This window comes from Carassius auratus, unplaced genomic scaffold (genome assembly GCF_003368295.1).
Source record: "Carassius auratus strain Wakin unplaced genomic scaffold, ASM336829v1 scaf_tig00217591, whole genome shotgun sequence".
NCBI classification, from domain to species: Eukaryota; Metazoa; Chordata; class Actinopteri; order Cypriniformes; family Cyprinidae; genus Carassius; species Carassius auratus.
The window spans coordinates 112,361-120,993 of NW_020529135.1; positions in this window are offsets into that span (position 1 = coordinate 112,361).

Sequence of the window (8,633 nt, forward strand, 5' to 3'; positions counted from 1 at the left end):
GAGAGCGTCGCGAAATGTCACAAAAGAACTGTGTTTTTGGTTGCCAGGGCAAGACAACCCTGCACAGATTACTAAAAAAAAAAACAGCATTAAGGGACCAGTGGATGGATTTTATTTTTACAGAGCATCAACGGAGTTGTGCAAGTGTTTTTGTTTGTTCCCTGCATTTCGAAGATGCTTGTTTTAAAAACAAGGCCCAGTTTGACGACGGATTTGCGTATCGTTTATTTCTTAAGGATGATGCAATCCCAATGAAAAAGGGTCACGATCGTGTGTTGGAACCGCAGGCGGTGAGTAAAACTGCTTAAAATATCTCTGCCTCCTTGTTAGTGCGTCCCACCCATGCCGGAGACCCGGATTCGAGCCCCACTCGGAGCGAGTTGTTGCTGCTGCTGCTCTCGTTCAGTTTCAGCCTCAGGATCTGATTCTGGATCATAAATAAACGGCTGAATCTGACTGTAAGCCATGGTTTGTTTTGGATGGTGGTTTTTCCCTCACGATAATGTCACAGTTTCCACATGCTCTCAACGCAAAAGCCTATTCGCGCTCGTGATTCTTTAGCTCCGCCCACACGTCACGCCTCCAGTCGGTCGTGTTTTTCCCGGGAAAAATCGGTACAGACTATCTTTCTCTTATGAATATAATAAAACTAAAGACTTTTTGGAGTCATGAAGGATGCAGTACTATTATATAGGTACTCAAGATTAACAGGATATTGAGTGAAAACGAGCATTTCACCCCCCCTTTAAACACCGTAAATTGCTGGTACATGGCAGACATAAAAGTTTGGCCTTGGAACAAGACCTTTGGTGATTTATCTAGTAAAGGCAAAATTGAAGGTTCAAGATTGCATGTTGATAACACGACTTCTCAACTACAGCTGGGAAATTCAGGCGTCGATTATCTATGGTCATACCGTATTAAGAGAAATATGGATGACATTCAATGGCTCCTAGTTGACCCTAAAGGTCTGGGAACGGAGCTGGAGTGCTTGAAAACTTGCTTTGACAAGAAGGTCAAAGCATGCCGGCCAGATAAGAAAACTGGAATTATCTGGTCCGTAGGCACCATTGCTAAAACACTATTAGAAAGTAATATAGGTGAGTGAATAATGGCACCTAGATTTTATTTTCTGAGACGTGGAGAATCCGAAGACTCAAATAGCAATGTGCGTTGCCATTTTGGACAATTAGATGAAGAAAGATGTCCAAATAAACTAATAGTGAAAAGAAGCAGAGTTCTGTGTGTCTGATTGCATTCTGGAGACAGAGCAAGCTGCTGTATTAACTCGGGCAGGAAGCCAATTATGGAGGGGTTACAGCAGTCTTGTCTGAATTAAACTAATGTTAAAAGTTTTTGTAAACATGACCACCACTTCTGAACCACAAATTCTAGCATGTGCGCTTGACATTGAATTTGCACACGATTAAGTACTGAGTAAATTGACAAAAGGTTCAGAAGGGGGTGGTTTGAATTATTGTTTTATTTTTATTTTTCTCTCAGGGGTTATGAAATTACAAGACGGAGATGAGAGAGAGAAACGGGCCAGGAAAATACGATGCTGGCGAAAACCCTGTGTACCACGACCTTGTCTGACGGTATTATTAGTAACAGGGGTTGTGATTTTAACAGGAATTTGGCCAATAATTGATTTCACTACAAAATTGATTGTGGTTGATGAGATTACTATTAAAGAAGTTTTCCACTGTACTGTAGTGACTAAATTCTTTTCAGGGTCATGTGAGCTTAAAACATTGGAAGAATGTGAAAAAAATAAAAATAAATAATAAAATTATACAGTAGGGAAAGATACATTAGTGAAATTTAGAATAAGGGTAAAGCCCATGTAACATTACACGGATAAAGAGAATTTGGATTTGGCACTGCCTGCAGCATATACTCTATATTGGACCTAGAGAGACATTAGGGTGTTACATGAGCAACACTGAGGACAGTGTTATGCCAAATAAAGAAACCCAGATTATTCCAACTCCGCTCGTTCTGATAGATAGAGGTACCCAATGTGTAAAATATGGATTTTATGATCATAAACATTCATTCCAAAGAAACTGTGAAGAATATTATAATGACAATAAATATACAATGTAACACCAAAAAAAAATTATGGGATCCATTTGCATGGATAAATTGGTTTATATATTGACATAGGTTAATATTAATATATTATTAAATTGGCTTGAGAATCTAATCTAATCTATCTATCTATCTATCTATCTATCTATCTATCTATCTATCTATCTATCTATCTATCTATCTATCTGACTGTTTCTATCTATCTATCTATCTATCTATCTATCTATCTATCTATCTATCTATCTACCTATCTATCTATCTATCTATATCTATCTATCTATCTATCTATCTATCTATCTATCTATCTATCTATCTATCTATCATCTATCTATCTATATATCTGACTGTTTCTATCTATCTGACTGTATCTATCTATCTATCTATCTATCTATCTATCTATCTGTCTTTCTATCTAATATCTATCTATCTATCTATCTATCTATCTATCTATCTATCTATCCTAACAACATGCTAATCATGCTAGCATCATGCTATTCGCTTGCTAATCATGCTAGAAACATGTTATCAACATGAAAATAATGCTAAAATCATGCTAGCGTCATGCTAGTAACATGCTAATCATGCTAGAAACATGCTAGGGACATGCTAGCAACATGGTAATCGTGCTAGAGACATGCTAGCGACATGCTAGCAACAAGCTAATCATGATAAATCATGCTAGCAACATGTTAGTCGCATGCTAGTCATTCTAGAAACATGCTAGAAACATGCTAATCATGCTAAAATCATGCTAGCAACATGCTAGTCGCATGCTACTCATGCTAGAAGCATCCTAGCAACATGCGAATCATGTTAGCAACATGCTAGTCACATGCTAATCATGCTAGCAAAATGCTAGCAACATGATAGTCGCATTCTAATCATGCTAGAAACATGCTAGCAACATTCTAGCATGATTAGCATGTTGCTAGCATGTTGTTAGCAATTTTCTAGCATGACTAGCAACAGATAGTAATGCTAGAAACATGGTAGTGACAATGCTAGTCATGCTAACAACATGCTAGTAACTTGCTAATCATGCTAGAAACATGTTAGTCGCATGCATTCTTTCTGTCAAACTAATCTATCATTCTTTTGAACCAATCTATATCATTCTTTCTAACTAATCTATCTGTCATTGTTTCTAACTAATATATATTTCTTTCTTTCAACTAATCTATCAATCTAACTTTAAACTATAAACTTCTAACTTCTTTAAACTTCTTGAAACTTTCTGGTCAGGCTTTCTCAAGCCAACTTAAAGTTTGTCTCAACAAACTTTTTTTTTTCTAGTTATACATTAATATTGGTTAGGTGAAATTACTGAATGAATTAGTGTATATTCAAAAGGATTGAGAACTCTTGTGGGAAAATGTGCTTACTGAAAATGGAACTGAAAGGGATCAAATGATAATACAATTCATTTGTATTATTTTTTATTATTATTATTTGGTGATACAGGAACTAATATTTTGGAGAGCATTACTGTGAAAAGCATTAAAGCTAAAAAAAAATTAGATGAAAAACAGAGACTCTCATGATGGAATGAGTATAAAAGATAAAATAAAATTATTAAATATAAAAATACCTGGCTAAGTGCTTACTATCCTTTTCCTATAGTTAGGATGAGATTTCAGGAAAAGGATAGCAGAATACTTTGGGCTATTTCTAAGGAAATCAACACCTAATCATAAAATGTAAATTAATATTAGTGGCATTCTAGATGTCAAAGAGGTTTTGACCATTGACAGACGCTTATGGGCTGTTTAAGACAAGGCTTATTTAAATATGCCTTTAGATAGTTATTTTAGAAGCTTGGATATTAATTAAGGAATTAATGGGATGTTGGCTTAAGAAGTCTATACGTATAAGCCCATATAAATTGATAATAGAGAGAATTATGCTGAAGAAGATAAAGGGAAATGTATGACCCCATACCCATTGTATTGGACAGTAGCTAGACCACAATATACTAAATTACATGAAGGATACAGACAATGGATAATTGATACTGTATGTTATTTTACTAGTAGGAGCTTTCATTGGGATTTTGATTTTGTGAGAACTAAAGGGCCTTGGAGGACTGATAAGAAGTTTATTTAAAATCTGTTATTTTACAGTCGTTAATATTATCATGCAGGTGGTTGGGCTTAGTAGGAGTACAGATAAAGAGGACAAACAAGTGCTCATTGAAAGATGGATTCATCGAAAGACCTTGACCGAACGTAGCCCTCCTTAGCACTCCAAACATGGCATTTCAACAGAGTGCCACGAAGGGTGAACAGTTGAGTGATATACCATGGATAACTTTAAGAATGATTCTACCCGAATTGCTGTTTTGTTAGGAAATGGTGACAACCTTTTGAAAACTCTGTTAAACAATTGTCTTTTTATTACAGTGAATATGATATGATATTATAAAAAAATAATAATATAAATTTAAATAAAAAAGGGGGGTTACATACATATATTTTAATGTTTGTATTTTCTATTTTTATTATTTTTGAACTTCATTTAAGTGGGTTATTGGTTCTGAAAATGTATGCATGATTTATTATGGAAACCTAATATGATAGGTAACTGAGTAAATTAAGAACAAATACAAAGGACCACAATTTAAAAAAAAAAAAAAAAAAAAAAAAAAAAACCCTTTTTTTTTAATGCTCAAATAGGAATTAAAGAGAGCCCCAGGTGGAGAATTATTGACAAAAAAAATTTATTACTGGATTGTTATTGGGCAAGATAATTGTATGAGATGCCTTCAATTTTCTGACTGATTTAAGAGTGAACTTTGTAATGGGGGGTTTATGCTAGGAATGCTTCTGCAAGAATACATTCAATATGTGGATTAATGACTATGATGAGTCAGAATATAATGTTGAATCTTATGCATTGATGACTGGAGTGTATGAAGACATTTGGAAACATTTGGAATCTTTTTAAACGTAAAGACTGGTACAGATTGAAGATCAGGGGAATTAGATTTTTGTGCACTGCTTGCATAATACATTTACAGCTGAAGTTGTAAAAGTGGTCAAATTTGATGAACTGCTTTTTATTATAGGCAGAGAAATTTGTGGAATTCCTGGAGAAGGAGGATTTAACTCCGACTCAGCCCGCCTTCACGCCCAAAGGTGCTAAGAATCAAACAAGCGGCAGGGCCGTCGCCAGAACAAACCAAATGGGGGGGCATTTAATTTTCATAGGGGGGCACACTTTTTTTAATGATCTGAGACAGACCATAACATAAACCCATATTAGGCTATAACTAAAATAGACCACAATAGTCTTGTTTTGTTCAATTATTCAAATAAAATACTTCACCGTTTGATCTCAACGTCTCTGTTTATTGTCTCTTAACATTTCCAAAACCGCCAAGGGAATTGCGTATAAACAATACAATACTGTATACTTAACTAAATGAATTGCATGATTTATATATACATATACATATACTTACACACAAACTGCATATTGTAATTTGAATTAATAAAACTACTAACACAAAAATAACATATTGAAAGGTCTGCTGCTGGAGACTTGCCATTGGCTGTTGCATTTGAATAATTAATGAGGTAGGTCTTTGCAAGGTTTGGGTGCTGTTTTGGGATGTTTTAACAGTAATTTATGAATATAATTATATTTAAAATTATGTTATGTGTAATAATGCGTTGAATAATGAATCGTCTGAATCATTTCTGAAGGTAATGTGTTATGCATTTCTATTGTTACCGTTGTAGTGATTACTGTTCCTGTGAGCCAAGTTCTGCTGAAACAACGTTAATAAGGAAATGATCTAAATCAAAAACATCCAATATCAAAAGTCTAACTGCGCGTTCACACCGGCGGCGTCGGAAGCGTCCAAAATCTCTCTCGCCGTTCTGCTCACGACGCTGCATAAAGATTCGTGAGCTGTCAGATGCTCTGACGTAGACAGAATGCTTATTTTATATTAAAAGTGGCCGCAAAGCAAACAGACTTGTTGATCTTATGCAGACTAACCACAAGGAGGGTAACGTTATAAGTTGATCTCATTAAATGTTTTACTTAAAATGAACGATCTCAGACACCTTTGTCCACGTATCACTTTTAATTATTTTTTATGTCCCTGTACGCAAACAGGGACACATCATAGATTACTGCAAACGCGAAACAGCAATAATCAACATGTCCTCTATTTTGCTTGGGAACTAATGTGATCGGAGCTGCGTCCTCTGGAATCCTCTCAAGCGGTTGACTTCTACGTTCCGATTGGTTGCTGCCCAACCGCGTCATAGCTCATTACCATAAAGTTGCCTTGATTTAAACTCTGCTCGACGCTCTCAAAGGCCAAGTTGCGCCGCTGCTCGACGCCGGCTTACATTGAAAATGAATGACTTCCGGCCACTTTGACGCTCTCGACGCCGGCGGTGTGAATGCACAGTAATGCAAGTTTGGTTAATTGTTCTGTGCATTACGTTTAGGGGGGCACAAAAAGTCATTTGGGGGGGCACTGCCCCCCCTTGACGACGGGCCTGACAAGCGGATCGCACACCAGATGGTATGCCTGGAATGCCAGATCCCCTCTTTTGGCTTCTGAAGAGGATGTCGGAGAGAGGGGAAGAGCCGCGCGTTTCTGAGTGAGGACCCCTGGGGGCGTCAGATTGGGGCCTGTGTACATGAAATTACGAATGGACGATTGTTGAGAGCAAGATTTGGACACTATCTTAGCATTGTCAAGCAGAGCACAAAGATTTGGTTACCTGATACTACTGTATCTGGAAATTAGAAAAAACTATATGGATGTGTTTCATACCAGCTTACTGATGCATGATGGAACTGTGTATATGATTCTTGCAAAATATAACAAGTTTAAAAAACATGATGAACAGTACTTTAGCTTGAAGATGTTAGGATGAAATCAGCCAGCAAAATTGCAAAGCAGTGGGTGTTAATGGAGATGATAATGATTTTGCAATTGTACTGTCTTAATTTGCTATAAACAGATGTACTGTAACCTAAGTAGTAATAATGCTTTTGCTTAAGTACAAAGATGTAACCCTGTGATGAATGCTATATGGAAAATGTATTGTGTAACTTCACCAACATTAAGAAAACTGCTTACTTGCATGAAATGTATGTAGTGACTGATTTAGAGTAGACACACTTACGTATTGGAAATAAGTTTTTAATAAACAGACAATATAGTAGTTAAGGTGTATATCACAGACGATTCAGAGGAAACAGAAGAGGAAAATGGCTAAAGCAATGCGAAGTAAACAACTGAAAGCCTCGGCAGAGGAGTTGGCAGCACTCCACGTGATGACATCATAAGAACCAGCATTCAACGTGTAACAACAATGAGTTTTACATAGTAATTAACTCAAATGATATATAGGGAATTTGAATAATTAATCAAGAATTTGATTAATATATATCTCAGATGACAGTTACATTTAATTTTATTGATTATGAAAAATAGCTCAATTGCCAATACCAATACTAATCACAGGGCACTGTAATTTACTCATTAATATGTCAATATTACATTCTTCATATCAATTATTGTGATCTCTTACTGTAAATTACTGCAGATCAAACCGTGGTATGTCCAGCAAACCACTGTAGACCTATCAATTTTCAATAAAGTTATCACGCCTTATAATTCAAGGAAAAGTATTCTCTGACCATGAAAATATTATCCTATCCTTATGATAAATTTAGTTTCTAAATTTAGAGCTTGTAGCTAAAGATCAGAACATTTCAGTGACTCGTAATGTGAGTGGGGTGGAGTCCAGGCCAATCATTTTATATATGGGTTTTTAATAATTCAACTAGTAATACATCAAACTACAAATCACACAGAGTAAATATGCGTACAAAAATACAGACAATAAACATTTACAAGACATAACGGAATCCAAATAAAAGAGAGAGAGAGAGAGAGAGAGAGAGAGAGAGAGAGAGAGAGAGAGAGAGAAGTGGAGAAAGCGAGAGAGATCACAGAATGAGCTCAGGTATGAAAATCAGTCAGTAAACCTTAGTGGAACCAACAACGAATCAAATAATAGCAACACTTTAAAGCAGCATTTAAATCTCCATAGAAAACGATACTTGCATGGCCCAGTGGGTGAGCGTGGTACCGGCGACGCACGTGTGATGTCACGTGGTCCTTTGAAAACTGCGCGCGTGGGCCGGAGGCCGCGTGACGCGCGTGCAAGCTGCGCTGGATCTTGGCGTGAGCGTGGAGTCACGTGTTCCTTTGTTGCAAAGAGGTGTTCGTTCATCTTCGCGCGGTATTTGAAAGGTTCAACAAACAATGTTCCAGAATTCGTCTTCATTGTGTGGAGAGGCGAATAGTTGAATAAACTTAGTAAAGAAAAGAAAAGAAAACAACGAAAATGAAAGTTTCCAAATGAGCCATGAAAATGGCTTTCCTCTCCTCAGTCCGTGTGCTGAGGGGGGAGGAGAACTGAGTGCGGCCCGAGGCCGCGCGGAGCGACGTGTCCGAGAACGGAGAACGGGAAGAAGAGCAGAAGAGACAAGAAGAGAGGCGGACC